The following is a 22,746-nucleotide window of genomic DNA, read 5'->3' as shown; positions in this document are numbered from 1 at the left end:
ATCAGATATTTATTGCCAGCCGTCCGGGATTGTAGAGAATTATGATGGATATTTCTCGGGGAATGTAGGGGTTATATGTCCAAGCAGGTTTCCGCTGAGTGTTTATTGGTGGGCATCGTGTGAACGCTGGTAATTGTTCGTTTTGGAGGGTTTCTTCGGGGTTTAAAAAAAACCAACAATAATAGAGGCCATGGTTGGCTCGGATTCGTATTGGTGTTTTTAATTTTTTTAACTAAATGACAAGGGAAATAGGCGAGGTCTCTGCCAGACAATAAGTTCAGCTTTCAACTCCTATGATTTAACCCATGGCCTTACCAGATTCAGTTAGAGTTGGCACCAAAGGGAACAAGTGAGTTCATCGGAGTCAAACCGGGATCTCCTCCTGGCATGCACTCAGCGACCCTATCGACGGATTGCTATATCTTCTGCGATATTTCTTCGTATTATTGTTAAACAAAGTGAAGTTATTCTGTAGGGTTTCTTCATTTGCATCTTAAATCTGTTATTCATGGTTTTGTTTTGCCAATGTGTCGAGACTTAGCTTGAATGACTGCTATATATTTTCTTGGTATAATACAATACAGTGACTGCTTTGGTCTTTGGTCTAACACTAACCTCTGAATCCCATAGGTGCGTGCAATGAGTAAAGGCAAGGCAACCGGCATAGATCTTGGAACAACTTACAGCTGCGTAGCAGTTTGGCAGCATGATAGAGTGGAGGTTATTGTTAATGATCAGGGAAACCGAACTACTCCTTTCATTGTTGCCTTTACTCCCTCTGAAAGATTTGTTGGAGATGCTGCCAAATATCAGATTGCGAATAATCCCCACAACACCGTCTTCGATGCCAAGAGACTTATTGGAAGGCGATTCACTGATTCCTCTGTGCAGAGTGACGTTCAACTATGGCACTTCAATGTTGTTGCCGGAGACAATGGAAAGCCTATTATCCAAGTTGATTATAAGGGCGAGAGGAGGATGTTCGCAGCCGAAGAGATCTCTTCGATGGTATTAGTAAAAATGAAGATGACAGCCGAAGCATACCTAAACTCTGATGTTAAGAATGCCGTGATCACAGTGCCGGCCTATTTTAGCGATTCTCAGAGGAAGGCTACTAGAGACGCGGCTACCATTGCCGGTCTTAACGCCATGAAAATTATTAATGAACCCACCGCTGCAGCTATAGCTTATGGGTTTAGTAGTGAGGTTTATTCCTCGAATGGAAAGAAGACTCTTGATTTTCGACCTTGGTGGAGGTACCTTCGATGTTTCCATTGTTACTGTTGAGGGAGGTAAATTTGAGGTGAAGGCTGTTGCAGGGGACACACATTTGGGTGGCGAAGATTTCGACAATCGGATGCTCAAATACTGTGTTGAAAATTTCAAGAGAAAATACAAGAAGGAGATGAGCACAAGCGCCAAAGCCCTTCGGAGACTCCGCTCAGAATGCGAAAGGGCGAAAAGAAATTTGTCTACAGTGGTAGAGACTATGATTGATATCGACTGTCTCTACGAAGGTCTAGATTTTCACATGAAGATTACGAGAGCCAAGTTCGAAGAGCTCAATACCGATTTCTTCGATAAGTGCATGCGAATCCTCAACCAATGTCTGCAGGACGCCAGGATGAACAAAGAGCAAATTAACGAAGTGGTTTTAGTAGGAGGTTCTTCTCGCATTCCAAAGGTACAGGAACTCCTCCAAGATTTCTTCCATGGAAATAAACTTTGCAAAAGTATAAATCCTGATGAAGCTGTTGCATATGGCGCTGCAGTTCAGGCAGCTGTCTTGAATAATGAAGATATCCACTTAGTCCTTCTGGACGTCACTCCTTTGAGCCTTGGAATCGAAGTTACAGGGGGTGTCATGTCTGTAGTCGTTCCGAGAAATACTCCCATTCCAACTCAGACGGAGGTTTCTTACACTACAGCGGTTGACAATCAGGTAGAAGTGCCTTTTGCAGTGTATGAAGGCGAGAGAGGAATGGTTGCGGACAATAATTTGCTGGGTAAATTTCCGTTGAAGGGAATTCCGGCAGCCCGTTGTGGAGTGCCAAGCCTTCAAGTTGTCTTTGTTGTGGACGCAAACGGAATTCTGCAGGTGTCAGCCCGGGACAAGGGAAGTGGAGTAAGCAATTTCATTACCATTTCGAACGATGGTGGTCGGCTGAGCAGAGAGGAGATCGAAAGAATGATGGGTGATGCCGAGAGATTCAGAAGGGAGGACGAAGAGGTAAAGAAGAAGCATATTGCCAAAGCCAAATTGGAGAATTATGTTTATAACATGAGAAGCAGAGTGAAAGAGGCCCAGATCCAGGGAAAGATGAACGCGAGAACGGCAGGAGATATTGTCCAAATGCTGAATGGTGTAGAGGAATGGTTAGATGAGAACGAGTGTGCACATCTTTACGAGTTTGAAGATAAATTGACAGGTATGACAAGCACATGTAGCCGTTGCCACGCTAAACATAACATAAATTTACTGAAGCTTTTGCAAATTTCACAGCATGTTGATTTAGGAGGTATAAGTTATGATATATAGTTCCTCTTTCATAATGCAGTAAACATTATGTTCCATACTGACGTAATGTTGTCTTTTTTGTCTGTCTGCGAACAATACAAGCAATTTTAGCCCTTTTCTGATGGGAGGCTGTGTCATAAATTTACTGAAGCTTTTGCAAATTTCATAGCATGTTGATTTAGGAGGTATAAGTTATGATATATAGTTCCTCTTTCATAATGCAGTAAACATTATATTCCATACTGACATAATGTTGTCTTTTTTGTCTGTCTGCGAACAATACAAGCAATTTTAGCCCTTTTCTGATGGGAGGCTGTGTTATTTATCCAAATTAGGATAAATTAAGATGGTTGTGAGTGCCAAATCATAAAATTCCGACGAATGCTTGTATGCCCTTAAATTAACTTGGCAAACATTATCTTTCTGAATTTTTAAGTGACAGGTAGTCTAGTTTACCAACTTGAATTTTAAAGTGGCAGGGATTTTTGTTTTTTATTTTTAAAGAGAAATTTCAGACGAGTTGTTTAGTTTCTGCATCAACTTTGCATGCTGCATGCTGTTTGTTTCTCTGAGTGAAATTTTATATTTTTTGTTTTCTTCCCCAAAAAAAATGCTAATGTATAAAATTACCTTTTGTACTTACATGACAAACATGTATATACTTGTATATCAGTGTATGGAACCACAAGAGACCCATCAAAAATGAAAAATTCATATACGGCCTGTTACATATATAATGACCTCCTACTAACTGCAACAAAACTCTGTAATCGATTACGAAAGTATGAAATGAGGCACAAAACTTTAATGGCGAAATGACACAAGTATAAATGCATGGTAACAGTAAAATGTCTCACAAAGTGAGATATAGTGAGCCAAAAGAAAGACTATCAAAACAGATCAGCTTTATCTATGACATAGTGAGCCAAAAGAAAGACTATCAAAACCGATCAGCTCTATCTATGAAAGGTCTACGATAAAATTCGTGGTTCATTTGAGCCAATGCAATTTTGTACAAATTCGTGGTTCATTTTATAATCTGGTGTTGGTGGTTCATTTGAGCCAATGCTCATTTTATAATCTGTTGTGCTAGCTTGTGAGTTGTACTTTTACCAATTCCCTTTTAAGGAAGAGGGGCCTTCCTTTAGCAGGGATCATTGTGTCTATAGAGGTAATATGATTACTTTAATTAATTTTCTGGTAAGTTGTGATGTTTTAAATCTTGTGATTTCAGTTTACTCTGGTTACAGATTTCTTGCTTCATAAAGTCACTGACTAGATGAGTTGGCTTGTAGAATAATGGAATACAAGTCGATCATATTCCATCATAATTATCATTGAGTCAATCCCTATTAATTGTGTGTTTCTCCGGTTATTTAATTGTTGCTATAAATTTATATTTCATTGCTATTACAAAATATTAATTAGCTTTTAATATAAACTGTAATAAATTGCTATTACAAAATATTAATTAGTTTCTAATATAAACTGATACAATTTATTATGCAGTTGATTAGTTGATTTTATTTTATAACTCAATGCTATTACAAAATATTAATTAGCTTCTAATATAAACTGACAATTTATTATGCATTGCTATTACAAAATATTAATTAGTTTCTAATATAAATTGATACAACTTATTATGCAGTTGATTAGTTGATTTTATCTTTGATTGTTAGCGGAAGTCATTATAATTCTGTGTGGTTGAATGATTTTCGGCAAGTGAGAAATCGATTTCAACGAGTGCTACTTCTTTTTCTACAAAAGTGATCTTCGAGTAGATAAATGTTTTTTCATTTTTGTAAGTGTGGTTTCCATTTCTATAGTTTGCACATAGAGTCATTTTTAGTGCAAATGTAAATTTGACCGTGAGATATTTATTTGAATTGATTTTCATTATTTCAAAGTATGTATAATTACAGTAACATTTTGTTATAATTGAGGGCCAATTTTTTTGTAGAAGGCAACTAGTCAATGTCAATTGGTAATGGTTGGTAATGGTTGCTTGTATATATTGTGAATGATAACCATGAAATAAACATATCTACCTTAGTTGATTTTTAATGTATAAGGGAATGATTTTTTATTAAAACAATTAATTCTCCCAATAGGGGTGTTTATTTCAAAATAAGTATTTCACAAATTTAATTTAATTATCAATCATTTTTAAGTGGATGGTAGAGATTTAAGCTCCATAAAATATGGTATAATATTCATAGTAATATCTATAGATCAAGGTTTATACTTATCTCTCGTTTTTTTTTTTTGTCGATTAAGTTCATTATATTAGTTTTTCATAAAAGAAGTACATATGAACATAAATTTCTTAGCTCTCCCTGCCTCACTCTAACCAGATTTTTTGGATGAGAGAGCTATGTAGTGCCTTGAGAAAAGTGGCTTCTACAAAACACCAGAAAACAATCAGGCTCTAATGCCCAAAACACTGTCAGAACCAAAAAGCTACCAACTTCCATCACAATTACATAGGAGGATTTGGACTTTGGACAAGGCCCTCGTTCGTTGGCAGAACTTCGTCCTTGTGGACATGAAAATCTATGTGTGCTAATCTGGCCTCTATCTCGTCCAAACACTCATAAACTTAGTGTTTGCTGCGACAGACAAAGGCCAGGGTTTCTAGAATTTATTCTTTAGAAAGTTGTATATCATTGATATATGAAATTACCTCATTCTGGTCTTCATATCACTGCTCCCTCAAAATGTGTAGGCTCTTTTGGATGCTCCACAACTGCTCTACAATGATCTGCGTTTTTGGAGGTTGTTTGACACGATAAGGCGACTGAGGAGCTCCTCTGCCGCGTCCTCCTCCATCAAGGCACCCTCCTCCTTGTGATCGTCCCTTTGCTCAACACTTCCTTCCAACTGGTCCCGGTGTCAAGTTCCGCGTCTCGGCTTACCCCTTTGCAGTTGCATTACTGCTCTGCTAAGGCTGACCGACCTTAATGTGCGTAGGTTCCCACTCACCCACTGCACCCCTGTTCCAACTCTAGCTAGAATCGTTGGGCTCGCTTGCCTCAATGAGGCTATCATCACCCACTACCAGACAAAATTCGTTGGGTCCCTAGCTTGCAACTCCCACTGGACACTTCTCTCCACTTTTGCGGATCTCTTACACAATTTAATTCACCCCCCCCCCCATCTCTTGAGTGTTAGTAGTTGGGTAGCTTTGTTAGGCCCCTATACCACTAGTGGAACCCCTTATTGTTATTAGTACAACCCACTTATTATATTGATGTACCCATGTAGTGCCCATATTGTTACTATTGTGCCCCATAGAAGCCCATTATTGTTATTATTGTGCCCTTACATTATTATTGTTATGTCGGCTCTGATTATGTTATGACCCCTTAGACTCCTATATATAGAAATGAGGTCTTTTCATTTGTATCATCCAAGAATTGTTCATTTATGTAATGTAAAGGAGGTTGCCCCCTCGAAGAGGCTGAATTCTAAGGTGTTGATCTATCTTTTCTATCTTTTCTTGAACTGGTTTCATAACATTTGGTATCAGAGCTTTGGATTCTAGGGTTTCGTTGCTCCAAATAGGTCATCATGGCATTTTCACTATAACGTTTTTTCTGCGATGTTTCAGAAGTTGCAAAAAAAACCCATTTGAGAAGAAATCGCGCTGAACCTCGGGTCCGAATTTCAGAGCTTTTTGTGCTATATTTGCGGAGATATGATCTGAGGAAGTTGGTCTTTTTGCAGACTCCTGAATTACATTCCAAACAGGTGACCTAGGAAAAATTGTCATAACTTTCTCTCTGGAGATCGAATTGAAATTTCATAAGAACGTACAGAAAGAGGACGGACTGTAGTTTCTCGTATGCATTTTTTAGATCCAAAGGTCGAAACAATGACTCGTGGCATGTCGTACAAGTTCGCTTTACTAAACTAGTCTATAATCAAGTCACTGTGGGAGATTTCGCACAACCCTTTCTTGGAGAATTCAATTTCGATCAGACTGGTGGCATTAAAAAGAGGACATAGAGGGATACTACAGGTCGCAATTTCAAAACTTAAAGATCCGAAAGTACATAGTTATAGTCATTTCAAGATCGAGCCCCTAAAATCAAGAAAAAACAAGATGATGAAGTTTGATGGCAAGGATCCGGTAAATTGGATACTTCAGATGGAGAAATATTTTGATCTACATGGTGTACCACTGTTACAAAAGGTATGTATTGCATTTTCATATTCAGAACCGGATCAATTTTTATGGTATGAAGGGCTTTGTTCTCATAAACAACTTGTTACGTAGTCAATTTTCACGGAGGCAATAATAGCACATTATGAGGATACAAATAGCAACACCTTCTTTAGAGCAACACCACAACAATTAGAAAGAGTAAAAGGGCTTTGTGACATAGTGGAAAGAAAAATTATGGAGACCAGGAAGCATACCCCTCACAACTATAAATATGGAAGTGTTGTTTCTCCTAGACTTCCACAACCTACAAGGGTTACACCAGGACCCCACGCTAGAGAAAGAAGAAATTAATCAGACCATATCTTGTAAAGCATTGGCAAGAATTACCACTCCTCAAACTCTCAAGATAGAAGGACATATCAAGAAGAAAAAGGTGCAAGAAGTGAAAGATCACATCGAGAAAGAAGAAATGAATCCAACCATATCTTGTACTTCATTGGTCGAAATTACCACTCCTCAAACTATCAAGATAGAAGGACATATCAAGAAGAAAAATGTTCAAGAAGTGAAAGATCACATCGAGCATCAAGAAATGAATCCGACCATATCTTGTAAAGGATTGGAAGAAATTACCACTCCTCAAACTCTAGAGATAGAAGGACATATCAAGAAGAAAAAGGTTCAAGCAGTGAAGGATCACATTGAGCATCAACAACAAGTTCTCCAACTTTTAAAGGATAATGCCACTTCGGTGCAAAATCAAATGAAACAACAGGTAGATCAACATCGTAGTGAAAAATGTTTTGATGTAGGTGATTGGGTATTTTTACTGCTACATCTCAAGCAAGCTATTTATGAGAAGGAAATGTTGGCAATACTACATGCACTTAAAAAATGGCGACCTTACCGAATGGGAAGACTCTTCAGGGATGAGGATGTGGAAGCATTGTTTTGTGTTGTTTCTATTATCCAACCAGATTGGATAAATGAAGCAAGGGATGAATGGAAGAAGGACGAAGAAGTATGGCCACTTATTCAAAAGTTGCAAAAGATCCCAATTCAAACAATATTGCTAGAAATTGAAGAGGAAGGAAAAATCATATTGGAACTTGGAGCAGTCACAGAAACAAGAACCCGACAGCTACGAAATCGATCAATTTCAGAGTATCTCATCAAGTGGAAGAACTTACTTGCTGAAGATTCTACATGGGAGGACAAGAATTCTATACAGAAGCATCAAGAACTACTTAAGCGTTGAGGACAACTCTTTTTGAAGGAGAGGGGCATGTTAGGCCCCTATACCACTAGTGTAACCCCTTATTTTTATTATTACAACCCACTTATTATATTGATGTACCCATGTAGTGCCCATATTGTTACTATTGTGCCCCATAGAAGCCCATTATTGTTATTATTGTGCCCTTACATTATTATTGTTATGTCGACTCTGATTATGTTATGACCACTTAGACTCCTATATATAGAAAGGAGGTCTTTTCATTTGTATCATCCAAGAATTGTTCATTTATTTAATGTAAAGGAGGTTTCCCCCTCAAAGAGGCTGAATTCTAAGGCGTTGATCTATCTTTTCTATCTTTTATTGAGATGGTTTCATAACATTAAACATGCATGCATGGGAGAGGAGTTCATGTGCACACACTACTTTGTCCCCTCTGCACCTTACTCCCATAATCAACTTGTGCAAAATGAAAATCAAACTCCAATGACCATATAAAACACTCCAAGCCTCCTTCTCGATTGTTCTTGGTTTCCTCCACTTGGGGCTCTCTACCCTTGTAACATTAACACACGTCCCTGCCATTGATCCTCCCTTTAGTGGAGTTGTGTGTCGAATCGTACCTCCAATCTATTCCCTGGTGTGATTGTTGAGCACTCACCCCCATCAAGGAATACTTATTTCCAAGTTAGTTATGGTTTTTTAATAAATTTATTTTGAATTAATTAATTAAAGAAAATGTCATATCAACACGTCATGTTGGGACGGTAGTATTGATAAGCCATATTATTGTAACAAAAATGATTTACAAATTAAAAATTTCCATAGTAAAGTAGAGGTAAATATATGTCACTAACAATATTGTTTCATGTTTGTTAAAATGTTTATATATTTTACAATTTAAAATAAATTAACATTTAATTAATTTTCATATTTTTTTTAAATCTAGAAAATGTAAAATGTATCATGAGATAAACCTTTTAATATTTATTACGAATTAATACCTCATTTACTAGTCATTTAATTTACATAATTATATTAATTTAAAACTTTTAATTACGCCGATAGGCATTTCCTTTGTTAGTTTTGGGTGGGCAAACACTCTTGATCAGGTGCTTAGTATTTAGCTCAAAAATCAAAGTTCTCAGAATGGTTCGAAACCTAAACGACCGTGTCTGTCTTGGAAAAACGATCTTTAACGCAACTCGGTTCGTCGAAAACCGAATTTATATGAGAAATTTATTGTGTTTTGATTGCTTTATTAAACAGGCAAAATATGCAAAACAAATTCCCAGTCACTGCACAATCAACAGTCCATACTGCTGATGTAGCAGGTGACTAAGCATGGTCAACTCTGGTCAACAACAAATCAGGGATGGACAAGTGGCAATGTTTGGTTGGTTTGTACAGTGGTGTGTTGGTGCGTTTCTATTGGTTCATTTCTAGACCAATGGAAGAATGCCATGTGGCAAGCCCAGAGGCCGCCACGTGGCACCTCCCAAAGGTTGGGGTGGCTATCTACATAGTGGAGCAAAATATATGGCGGAATTTGAGGTCGAACCCACGACCTCCTACACACAAACCTTACGCCTTAACCACTTGCTCTATCGGATGGTTCTTAACCATTACGCTCTCTGTTTATATTTGAAGTTTAACGAAAATGGGGTTGGCGGTTAGGGGAGGGCCATCCCTCGCCCCATGTGAACGTAAACATATAACTGCAATATTTTTTGTTAACCCTGATGGCTATCCAAACCACACCACTCCAGGACTCTACATGTGAACGATACCATAACTCTAACGATGAGCTATGATGGTTCCAGTTCTAACTTACCATAACACCAAACTGTTTGCATATGTCCAGTCCACCGGAGGTTACGGTTGTAGTCAGTCAACTCTGCGGTTTTTGCGTTAATCACGTCGTTTAATAGTAATCCGGGTTTAACTCTAATTAAGCGCATTTTAACTCCAAGTTTAAAACGACGACGAATTTTGTGGTACCCCCAAACCCAGGGTTGCCCCCAAAATTAGCGCGCTAACTAGAGTCATTCTAGATTTAGCGGAGCTTTTCTAGGAAAAGACTGACTGAGCCATGGAGAAGTCAATTTTTGACGAAATTGAGCTCAGAAAGAGGTGTTCTTAGCTAATTTGGACATTCTGAACACACTAGTGTAGGTATCAGGAGCCATAGAGCTTTGTAAAATAAAATTTTGCCACATTGAGCTAATGCAGAAGCCCAAGCCATGGAAGCTGGACCAAGGAGATGTAGCCCAGGAGGGGTGAAATCTTTCATCAAGACTCTGTGTTAAAGTGTCTCTTTGATGGTTTGTTGTAATTTGAATGTCTGTTGTTCAGTGTTTTTTCTGAAGCTATTTCTCCCATGAATGCCTTTTCAAACTTAAGGAAATTTACCTGATTTTGTGCGCAAACAACTAAGGAAACCTCAACACAAGAAGCACTAAGTAAGCATATGTTTATAAATCTGTAATTGTTATTAGCACAAGAAAACTAATCGTACAAAAACAGATCAAGTTGGTATCAGAGCAAATTTTGAATTGCTTGATTGCTTGAGTTTGTGCAATTAGGGTTTTAATGTTGCAAAATTGTGATTCCTACAAGGTTAAATTTGCAAAAAGGAGAAGGGAAGTTATTGGTTGCAACTCCTGAGGTAATGCCCAAAAGAAGGAGAGCCAAAAGGCCACAATCTCCACCACCCAAGGTTCCAACTCTAGGTGCACTTGAAACTCCTCAATTTTTTCCTTCAACTGAGATTGAAGAGGTACAAGCAATCTCAATTTCTGAGCCTAAATCCATAGCCATTATGTCTGGAGAAAGAGAGCTTGAAGGTCCCTCTTCAGAAGAGGAAGAATTCAAGAAAGCTTTCTATACTTTGACTGAGATGGTTAAAGTCCTCTATGAAGAGAGGAACACTAGAATGGTTGGAGAGAGTTCTAAACCTCCACATGGAGAAGGAAGCTCAAAGGACAAAAAAGATGAGAAGAAGGATTCCAAAGGGAATGGTGGAAAGAAACCTCCATCTCCACCATCCTTATCATCTCCATCATCTCACACAACATCATCTTCCACTACCACCACTGAAACTTTCCATACTCATTCAAAAACCCGAAAAGAAAAGACTCCATTACTGAAATTGGACATAAAATTCAAAATTCCATGTACAATGGAGAGGTGAATGTAGAAAATTTGGACAATTGGATTCGACAGTTGCAGGTATATTGCAGAATTCAGAACCTTCAGGAAGATGACATAAAGATCCAATTGGCTTCACTAAGGCTAGAAGGAGCTGCATTAGTTTGGTGGGAATCAAAGACTTATGAGGAAGTGACAATCCATGGTAAGATATCCATCACTTAAGTTGAATTTGTTTCTGCAATTAAAAAATAGTTTTATCCTTTAGCCTATATGAAAAAAGATATTATAAGTTGGTAGAATTTTAGGCAGCTTAAAGGCCAAACAATCCAAGATTATACATAGGAGTTTAGGAAAAGAGCTTTGTTATTAGGAGTGAATTTGAATTCCCAAGATACATTGTTGAAATATATTGGGGGGTTACATTCCTATCTGAAACATATTATTCTTATGTTCAATTCAAATAACTTAGATGAAGTATGTGTGCAAGCCACGCACCTTGAATCTAGAGGAAAGAACATTCAGAAAGAGCGTAGTGAGAGGAAGCCATCCAAGGGTAAGGAGAAAGAAGATGGTGGAAAATGGAAGGGAAAGAAAAATGCAAGTGTGAAGAAAGAAAGGGAGAAAATCACTTGCAAACATCGTTCCAAAGAGGGGCATGATGAAGCCCACTGCTGGAAATTGCATCCTGAATTAAGGCCTAAGAAACTAAACAATAAGGGAAAACAAAAGACGATTGCTACCACACAACATGACCTTGGTTCAGATTCTGGTGATGAGACCAAGATTTCAGCCATGGTTACAAAAGGAAAAGAAACTGTTGCAAGCACTAGTTCATCACATAGTCAAAACAACACTCCAAATGAAGAGTCAAGAATAGAGTTGTTTCATGTAAGAGTGATTTCAAATCATACAAAGATTGATGCATTATTTGATAGTGGGTCATAATCAAGTTTGATTTCAGAAGACTTGGTTAAAAAACTAAACCTTGAACTGTACCTCATCATAAGCCATATCCATTGGGTTGGATAGTTAACAATGCAAACTTACAGGTTACAAGGAAGTGTTTATTCAAGTTCGCCATTACTGAAAAGTTCATTGATGAAGTTGAGTTAGATGTAGTTCCACTTGACATCTCAGGAATCATTTTGGGTAGTCCTTATTTGTATGATAGGAAAGCAATATTTTATCGCCATGACAACAAATACATATTGCTCAAGAATGGGGTGGAGTACATAGTGAGAACCCATCGCAAAAAGCTGAACATTTATTTGGTTAATGTAGGGCAGATGAAGAGACTAGTAAATGCAAGTAAAAATTTTGTGTTTCTCATGATCAAGAAAAAGAATGATATTGATTATGAATCTTTTGAAGGTTGTGATGATAAATTGAAATCTAATTTTTTAGATGTGGTAAGCAAGCTGGCGAGATGTTTCAGAAACCAAAGGGGTTACCTCCCAAGAGGGGAATTCAACATGAGATTCAGTTGAAACAAGATGTTCCACTTCCAAACATTGGCATGTATCACATCTCGATTATGGAAAGTTTGGAAATCAAAAAGCAAATTCAAGAATTGCTGAACAAAGGTATCATACACCCATCTACTTCGACATGTGGTTCGCCCATTGTCTTGGTGCCAAAGAAGGATGGAACTTGACGCATGTGTGTGTATTTCCATCCACTGAATAAAATCACGGTAAAGAATCATTATCCACTCCCAAGAATTGATAATTTTCTTGATCATTTGAGGTATGCAAATTATTTCACCAAGTTAGATTTACGAAGTGGTTACCATCAAGTTAGGATAGCTGAAGAAGACATTTGGAAAACTACATTTATAACTAAACAAGGATTGTTTGAGTGGCTTGTTATGCCTTTTGTTCTTACAAATGCTCTAGCTACTTTCATGAAGGCAATGAATTATGTATTGAGACTATTTCTATATGATTTTGTCATTGTCTACTTATATGATATCCTCATATTCAGCAAGTCAAGAGATGAACATGTCATGCATGTAAACAAAGTACTTGATGTCTTGAGAAAATAACAATGGTTTTTAAAGATGTCGAAGTGTGAATTTGGAAAGAATTTTTTAGTGTATTTGGGACACATTGTTGGAGGAGGTGAGTTAAATATAGACCCCTCTAAGGTTGAGGTCATTCTGAATTAGCCCAAGCCCAATACAGTTACAAAGGTAATAGGCTTTTTAGGGGCAACACAGTATTGGAGAATTTTTTTTGCTAATTTTATTCCATTCTAGCTCCATTAGATGCATTGACAAGTGTCAAGAAAGTCTTCCATTGATGAGATGTACATCAGAAATAATTTGATGCTTTGAAGGAAAAGATAAGTTCAACACCGATATTGGAACTTTTGGATCTTAGACAGTGATTCGAGATTCAAACGGATGCAAGCAATTATGCCATGGGAGCAGTTCTATTGTAGCGTGCTAAGCCCATTTCATTTCATTCTGAAATCTTTAATGGAGTTGTAACTAACTATCCCACATATGACAAAGAACTTTATGCATTGGTACAAAGTGTTAAGAAATGGAAGCACTATTTGATGGGGAAGGAGACCATCATCCATACCGACCATCAACCATTGCAGTACTTACAGTCACAGTCAAAGTTGCAGCAGTCACGACATTTCATATGGATGGGTTTTCTACAACAATTTCATTTGGTTATCAGGTATAAAAAGGGAATCTACAATAAGGTAGCTAATATTATTTCAAGGCCTATTGTAAATTCATCTGTTATACTCAAGCATAATTCTGTTTTGCATGAAAGTTACATAGAACAATATGAAAATGATAGTGACTTTCAAGAAGTATATGCAAGCTTGAGTCAAGGAAATCAAATTGAAGAGTTGGATTATCATGTACATAAGAGTTTGTTGTATCACTTGGGCAAGTTGTGTATTCCACAGGGAGAAAGAAATATTATCATAAGGGAGGCACACACTTCATTGATTGCTGGACACTTTGATGTTGGCAAGACAGTAGCGAATCTTCAAAGGTATTGTTATTAGCCATGCATGTTGGATAATGTTTCTCATTTCATAAGAGGATGTTCGTTATGTGCTACAAGTAAGCCTAGCAATAGGAAACTTGATTTATACACTCCACTTCCGATACCTTCATGTCCATGGGAGAGTATCTCAATGGATTTTGTAGGAGGTCTTCCATTGTCAAGGAAAGGTCGTGATTGATTGTATGTAGTTGTATACAGATTCAGCAATATGTGCATACTAAAACCATGTAAAAATAAAATTACAGCTGAAAAAATGGCTCATCTTTTCTTCCAAAACATTTTGGTTCATTTTGGTCTTCCCACTTCTATTGTAAGTGATCGAGATTCTCGAAGTTGGGAATTTTTGGTAAAATTTGTGGGACATGATGGACATAAAGTTAAAGAAGAGTACAACCTTTCATCCATAAACAGATGAACAAACTGAGGTGGTCAATAGAACAATTATTCATATTATTATAGGATATTGCAGAAAATATCCCAAGTTGTGGGATGAACAATTGCATTACATAGAACATGCATATAACATGGCAAAGCATTCTTCCACAAACACATCGCCATTTGAGACATGTTATGGGTACATTCCAAGATCACCATTGGACTTCATCTTTGAGAAATATGTCGCCATTGATGGTCACAGTGACATTGATAAGGCAAGGAAGTTCATAGAGAAAATGCAGTTGATACATCATATAGTGCAGGAATAGCTTCAGAAAAGTCAAAGCAGCTACAAGGCAAGGCATGAGAAACACTGGGTTGATCACAAATTTTAAGTTGGTGATGAATTTTGGCTATATATTAGCAAAGATAGACTTCAAGGGGAAGGTAAAAAGCTTAAGATAATCTGTTATGGTTCTTTTAAAATTCTAGAAAAGATTGGTAACAATGCATATAAACTTGATTTGCCTCCTTATATGCAAATATATTCTGTTGTTAATGTTGAGAATTTGAGATTGTTTGAGCCACCTTTGATTGATGATCAAGGATAGCATGTTCAAATACCATCAATAGATGATTTTTTTCCAGAGTATCTAAATGAGCTTCAGCAAGATCTCATACTTGAAAAAAGAACCAGGGCTTCGAAGAGAGGGGATGTCGAATACCTTAGAGTGGGACTCAAGGGACAAAAGTCTTCTCAAGCCAAATGGTTGCAGACCGAGAAGGTGAGGGAGTTGTACCCTCACCTGCTGAACAATTGATAATATCTTTTGGGGTCCAAAAGGCTTCTAGTGGGGAGGAATGATCAGGTGCTCAGTATTTAGCTCAAAAATCAAAGTTCTTATAATGGCTTGAAATGTGAATGACTGCGTCCATCTTGGAAAAACAATCCTAATGCAATTCGTTTCATCAAAAATTGAGTTCGTATGAGAAATTTATTGTGTTCTAATCGCTTTGCTAAACATGCGAAATTTGCAAAAAAAATGCTCAGTTAATGTACAGTCAGCAGTCCGTACTATTGACGTGGCAAGTGACTAGGCATGGTCAACGACGAATCAGGGATGGATAAGTGGCAATTTTTGGTTGGTTTGTATAGTGGTGTGTTGGCGCATTTCTATTGGTTCATTTCTAGACCAATGGAGGAATGCCACATGGCAAGCCCAGAGGCTGCCACGTGCCACCTCTCAAAAGTTGGGTTGGGTGTCTACACAATGGAACAAAATATATGGCGGAAGTCGGGGTCGAACCCACGACCTCTTACACATAAACCTTACGCCTTAACCGCTTTCTCTACTGGATGGTTCTTAACCATTACGTTCTCCGTTTATATTTGAAGTTTAATGGAAATGGGGTTGGCGGTTAGGGGAGGGCCAGCCCGCAGGCTAGCCCTCCCCCCATGTGAACGCAAAAATATAACCACAACATTTTTTGTTAACCCCAACGGCTATCCAAACCACAGTACTCCACGACTCCGCATGTGAATGATACCATAACTCTAACGGTCAGTTCTGATGGTTCCAGTTCCGACTTGCCATAACACCAAACCATTTGCATGTGTCCAGTCCGCTGGAGGTTATGGTTGTGGTTAGTTAACTCTGTGGTTTTCAAATTAATCATGGGGTTTAACACTAATCTGGGTTTAACTCTAATTAAGTGCAATTTAACTCCGACTTTAAAATGGCGGTAGATTTGACGGTGCCCCCAAATTCAGGCCTACCTCCAAAATTAGCATGCTACTGGATTCATTCCAGATTTAGCGGAGATTTTCTAGGAAAAGACTGACTGAGCCATAGAGTAGTTAATTTTCGACCAAACTTAGCTCAAAAAGAGGTGTTATTAGCTAGTTTGGACATCCTTAACACATTGGTGTAGGTATCAGGATCCATAGAGCTTTGTAAAATAAAAATTTTCCACATTGAGCTAATATAGAGGCCCAAGCCATGGAAGACGGAGCAAGGAGATGTAGCTCAAGAGGGGTGAACTCCTTGACCAAAACACTATGTTAAATTGTCTCTTTGATGGTTTGTTGTACTTTGAATGTCTATTGTTCAATATTTTATTCTGAAGCTCTTTTTCTCATGAATGTCTTTTTAAACTTAAGGAAATTTACCTGATTGTATGCACAAACAACTAAGGAAACCTCAACACAAGAAGTAATAAGAAAGCATATGTTTATAAATCTATAATTGTTATTAGCACAACAAAACTAATCATACAAAAACAGATCAACTATTCACCCAGCCAATGGGAGAGATTGAATTTCACCCTTCCAACCAATTAAATTTTACCATATGTTTGAGTCCTCTGACTAATGGAAATTTTCCATCTTTACAGATGGATTTCAACGTAGTTTTCCCTACTTCGAGTTACCGCAGCTCTTTCCTATTTTTGTAACTCTACTAACATGGCATCCTCTACCATAACTATCCTTTTACTCCAGTCGTTGTACCCTTCTTCTTCCGGCTAATCAGTGGAGCCCGTCTGCCATACCTCCCACATTAAATTGCACTGAACCCTTCATTTCGGTTCATTTCCCCCAAAGAGTGAGGGGTCGCTCAAGCACCTTATAGCTCATTAAATGAACATAAGAAAAAACCTGAACTTCGCTTTCGAGCCTTTACTATTCCTCTGTTATGCTACAAAGGGTTTCATCTTAACATCAAGGGCTTGTTCATCAGGACTCTTAACTCTTGCAGCTATTGAAGCACCATGTTCATCGGGAGACTTTCATGAAAGTCGGGATGTAGGTAGGGCACACACATTTGTATTATAGAGTGAAAGAAATAAGATACGTTTTTCATGATAGGAAATTTATTTAAGATTTTTAATCTCACTAAATAATAGTACCATGGCAGTATTTGGCAGTGGATCCAAAGGCCGATCTGTAATGATTGGGGTTTTCCAGAAGTAGAATCTTGTTTAGGAAATGCTGTGAGAGCCACCATTTCTTCTCCTTCGGAAGCCTGTAAGTCTCACACGATAGTGTATTCAATAGCCAGGTTGATTGTCGTTTTGATAACCCTGTTTTTTCTCCAATACAACTTGATTATTCAGAAGTTGATCAGGACTATAGAACTACAGATAAAGACCCTGCTCCATTAAAACATAATATCAAATATTACACAGTAAGAAGCTAACATGACTTCTATGCAAGCTGAGAGGATAGCCTCATATTATTATCAAAGATTAAGGCCATATATTGTTTTTTCTATTTTGTTAAAGCTCTAAAAGTCCTCGAATTAAAAAGAAAAACAAGATTCACAGATTTGCAATCTTGTTGCATATATAGAGAAGCTATATGCTTTACATCATGGGTGGAGGACTTGAAAATAAAAAAGATTCACAGAATTGAAATTTTGTTGTATGTAGAGAAGCTAGATGTTTTACATCCTAGTTGGAGGAAATGTTTGTATGTCTTTCTCTTTCTAACTAAAAAACCCATTATCAATATGAACTAGAGATGTATTAAGATTCAAGTACTTAAAAGTTTTGTTTTTCTTTTAGTGCTTAATAGATTTAGGGTTAACATTCATCTATGCTTTTTATCTCTTAGTGCTTAAAAGATCTAAGATTAACAACCTTATATTAGAATCCATAATACCATAATGCTTTAAAGGCATTTGCTAGTATAGAAACTAACAACAAATCAAGAAACATTAAATAATTTTTTTTTTTTTGGAAAGAAATTGAGTATTACCTGGACCCCAACACCAATAGCTTCTAGCTGCAATGAGATTCTTATCTCATAAAAGGAATCTGATTCAGGATTTGCAAATATTTTCCCACTAATGTACTTTTCTATGATGTTTTTCAAAACAGAACCATACCCTATATGCTCTAAAAAATAGTCTTGTACAATGTCACCAGAAGAAGCTTTTTGTCTTTGCATTATCCAACTAAGAATTTTCAAAACTATTTCAAAGTTTTCAATACAAGCTGCACCATTGCTTGAGCAAAACATTTAAGTGCCAAAAGGCCTGTATGGCCTTTTCACATCTGATTCCCTTAGAGAATCAAGGACAATATTGAAAAGTTTCCTACAAGCGTCTTGAATAGAAGAATATTTCACTTTTCCTTGCTAGCAAGGAAAATTAATAGAAAAAGCCCGAACAATTGATTCAAATGGTGCAAGGAGCATCCGAGGAACAATATCATCCTTGGAAACGACATGACAAAAGTTTCCACCCCAATTTTCATGGCCAATAGCTTTAACAAGACTTTCATCTCCCACTAAAGGTCAACCAAATGTGATACAAAAGGCAGAGATTTGTATTAACCTCTTTTCAAGTACCCATAGTGTGGCCAAGGTTGCAACTGTCCCTCCTAAGGAATGAACTACTAATATAATGGGTTTAAGCTTCCTTTGTGTCAAGTACGTATATGTCTGCAACTCATTGATCATAGAATAATACATGAACAAGATGCTACTTTCATATGAAATTTCAAAAAAATCATCTCTCATAAATGAAGAAGCAAACCCTCCTTTTATGAAACTAAGGTCATTTTGTCCTAACAGCTACAGTAGATAAATCAATTTACCTTTGTTTTAAAATTTGTTTTGTCCAAAATATGCAAGAAAAACTTAAGAGTTCCCTGATGTACAAGGGTCGGTTGATCATCATTACCCTTGAGGCAATCAGAGAAGACCTTGTTTTTAGTTTGTATATTGCCATATCCATATTTTATACCTTTGACAATGAAGTCTTCGATATTATGAAATGAAGGGAAGGTAGCATATGCAACACCTTCATACTCATTCAGAGTAAAACTCTCTAAGTTTCTTGTAAGACGTGACTCTTCCCAATCCTTTGACAATACTCCACATGAAAGAAGGAAAATTGCCATCTCCTAACCAACATTGAGCCTGCGACAACGTTTCTGCTAATTAGCACCATATGGGTAGCCAAGATTGGGTAATCTCAATTTATATTTATGTGCATTAAATATGATTAAATCTTGAAGTTTTGCTCATCAGGAGATGAGGACAATGGTGAAGTGAGCTCTAGTTCCTTCACAATTCATATTTGTGTGGATTAAATATGTCACTTATGCATAATTTTTGTAGATCAGGAGACATGAAGGAGATGACCAGATTAAAAAAAAAATACAACCATACCTTCATTACCTGAGATGAAGATGACAAGATATCATTAATGAAAATCAAATGTAGAAAAATATGGATACACACAAGCTTCTAAATAGGAAAACTATGCCCACCTCCCAGAAACCATTTAGCTTGCCAAAAGATGTAGGTCAAAGACAAGATTATTGGATCTTCCATTACTAAGTCGAATCAAACCCCTATTACTAATTACAGATCAGATTACTACCACACCCTATTCAAAATTACAAATTAAATATCAACCTTTTCTTACATAGTAAACAACATACATACAGAGGTGACCACACTGGAAATACCAATATATTAGTTTTCCCATTTGGATAACTTCTAAAATTAATAATGTTCTCCTTAGATTTTATTAGTCCAAAGGGGTGTTCACAAAAATAAAAAATAAAAAAAAATCAGTAAACCCATCAAAATTCACACCAGTAGCTTGAATGAAACCCATCAAAATTCACAGCAGCAGCTCGAATAAAACCCATCAAAATTCACACCAAAAATAAAGAAAACCCCACCCAAAAATATTATTCTTCTTTCTTTCCTGTTCCAACATAATTCCATAAAACCTCAAATTCAATGCCAGCAACTGCGTAGTGCAACAACCCTAGACCATGAGAATTACAATACTATCTCAGTTGAAAACTTTAAATGGAAAGAGCCACATGGGGTTTTCAAAATGCCTAGCTTCATTCACAGGTGAGGTAATTTCTTTTTGTTTTAATTTTTCAGAGTACTTAGATAATTCTTGGGCAAGATGCATAAATCACCTGGAACTTGCATTTGACCTCATCCATGACCAGCTTAATTTCATATCTACTTTTCTTTCTATGACCAACTTCATTTCATGTTGTTCTGCTTCAATGAGGGTGCATGTGTAGCTCATAAACCCCATGAGAATTGCCACCCTATCATAGTTCAACACTTCTAATGGAAAGACACACGAGGATCTCCATCTTCCTGCTATTTATTGAAAGTGGCATGAGATTTCTCCTATGACTAGGCCTGGCTAAAGTCATCAACTGATTGAGCTTCTATGGTGGGTCTTAGAAGTTCTTCCAAATTTCGATCAGTAGGCTGGATGTAATTTAGTTCTGAATGCCAAATTGACTAAATTCAGCCTTCTGATGTTTGATTTTGTCTATTTGGGTGTGGCTACTTTGGCAAAGTAATGGTTTAAGCAAGCATTTATGTGCCGGATACCATGGAAAATTCTAGTTTAAGAAGCATATCTTTGTTCCTTGTTCTTTTAATATTATCCCTGTTCAGCTGAAATCTTGGTCCGGAGGCTATTATTTTTTAGATGATATTATATATCCCATTGCAGAGGCATCTTCTCTTTTTGGGATTAGGGTTAGAAACGTTGGATTTGAACACTTAGGAATTTTCCTCATCTCCAGGTTCCTTCTACTGATTCCAATTCTAGTTGCTTTAATTGATTCCAAAATATTTTAACTATGCCCCTTATGTGTTGGAAGAAAATTGCTGGAAACTCATCTGGTCCTGCCCTTACATTTCTATAAAAAAGAACATCACCTCTTCTAGTTCTGAAGTTGGTTCCATAAGTTTGTTGTTGAGATGCTTAGAGATCACCTTTAGGACAGAGGAAGTAGGAAGTGTTGTCTATCTCTTTTATAGACTTCAGGGTTTCTCAAAGGTCTTTGTTTCTTTATTTTAGACACGGTCTTCCACCAAGGTCATGTTGCTTGAAAAAATCTGTACATTTTGTTCGGGATTCTCTTCAAGTTCTGTAGAATAATGTTGTGTTCTTGTCACCTTATTTTAACAATCGCGTTCTTGATTTGTGTCAAGAAGGTTTCCTCTATTTTAATTTTTCTTTTGTAATAATTACTTCCAACTTTTGTTAAGTGTTGATTTTCTATGAGTCAATTTGTTTCCTAATCTCTGGTGTTGTGTAAGCAGTTTGAAGTTCTTGCTGCCCTTTTGTTTTGGGTCCTTATTTTGAGACTTGCAAATTCTTAGCAGGAGATGGAAAAGAAAATAAAGTTTGTAATAACTTAAGCAACCTTTAGTTTTGAGATTGATTTAGTAGAAAAGATTGAAGTTTTGACTCTAAAGTCTGGTGCAGTCTCATCATGAAAGTGGCACATCCTCTTACTTGGATGAGGCTTCCCTTTGGAGGAAGAGGGATCTCTATTGTGCCTAGATGTCCTAGGTCTGAACATGATACTGCCACAAGGGCCTCACAGGTGGAGGCTGGATGACTCCTAACGGTCTCACGGATCTAGTCGTTGAGGTGTAGATGTAGTATGTGTTTTTTCGTGTCTTTGTCTGCACCGAGAGGTCATCATCTTGGTGGTGGTGGGGGTGGCTTGAGTGAAGAATATCCAAGTCCAAGGGCCTTCCTCATATATGAGGCTAAGAATTACCAATGTCGACATCTGAAGAAGATGGGGAGGGGGTTTTGGGACTCCTTGAGGAGATAATGATAATGAGTTGACTTACCATAACTATTGAAAATGGTTAGTTTGCATTTTCATCTCACATTTCATTCCCTAGTTTTAGGCTATCAATATTTCTGGAGCTATCCATCCATTAATGAATGGGGTAGTATATGCTACTAATGGATTTAAGAAAAATCCAACCGGTGACATATATTGCCCCATGCATTAATAGACGGATAGCTCTAGAAATATTGACTGCCCTAGTTTTACATAATGAGTTTACTCACGATAACTGTTGAAATTTAAAAAAAGATATTAACTTTCCATTTCATCTGTGAGACTTAATTCCCTAGTTTTAATTTTTTTAATTTTAGGTTTTTATAATTCTTTCTATATTGTCTTTCATATTTATTTTGCAAGCTTTAAAGAATATTTGTAGGCTATCAAAAATATTAAATGTGATTCTTTCGGTGTTTATTTGTATTTCTGGTTGTATCATATCTTATATTTTGTGAGATATTTTTGGCAACCTCTAAATTATGCGTGTGTGGTCTTTTAGGTGCCAATAGTCATCCTGATAATATCAACACCAATTTAAAGAGGGGGCTGACAAACACTGCAGTTTGTCTTTCGTTAGTTTGGGTACCCAGGCTCAATTAGTTAAGCCCTTGTTAAA

General features: G+C 37.1%; 1 pseudogene; it reads left to right on the top strand.

Annotated features, from left to right (window-relative positions):
- The first annotated feature begins 639 nt into the window (after positions 1-639).
- Positions 640-22,730, top strand: LOC149266449 (heat shock cognate 70 kDa protein-like; annotated as a pseudogene).
- Positions 22,731-22,746: the final 16 nt, after the last annotated feature.

The sequence above is a fragment of the Pinus tabuliformis genome, chromosome 6 (assembly GCF_031772625.1).
Source record: "Pinus tabuliformis cultivar Carrire ecotype Pingquan chromosome 6, CPIR1, whole genome shotgun sequence".
Classification (NCBI taxonomy): domain Eukaryota; kingdom Viridiplantae; phylum Streptophyta; class Pinopsida; order Pinales; family Pinaceae; genus Pinus; species Pinus tabuliformis.
The sequence above is the reverse complement of the archived record's forward strand: the minus strand, read 5'-3'. Positions and strand labels throughout refer to the sequence as shown.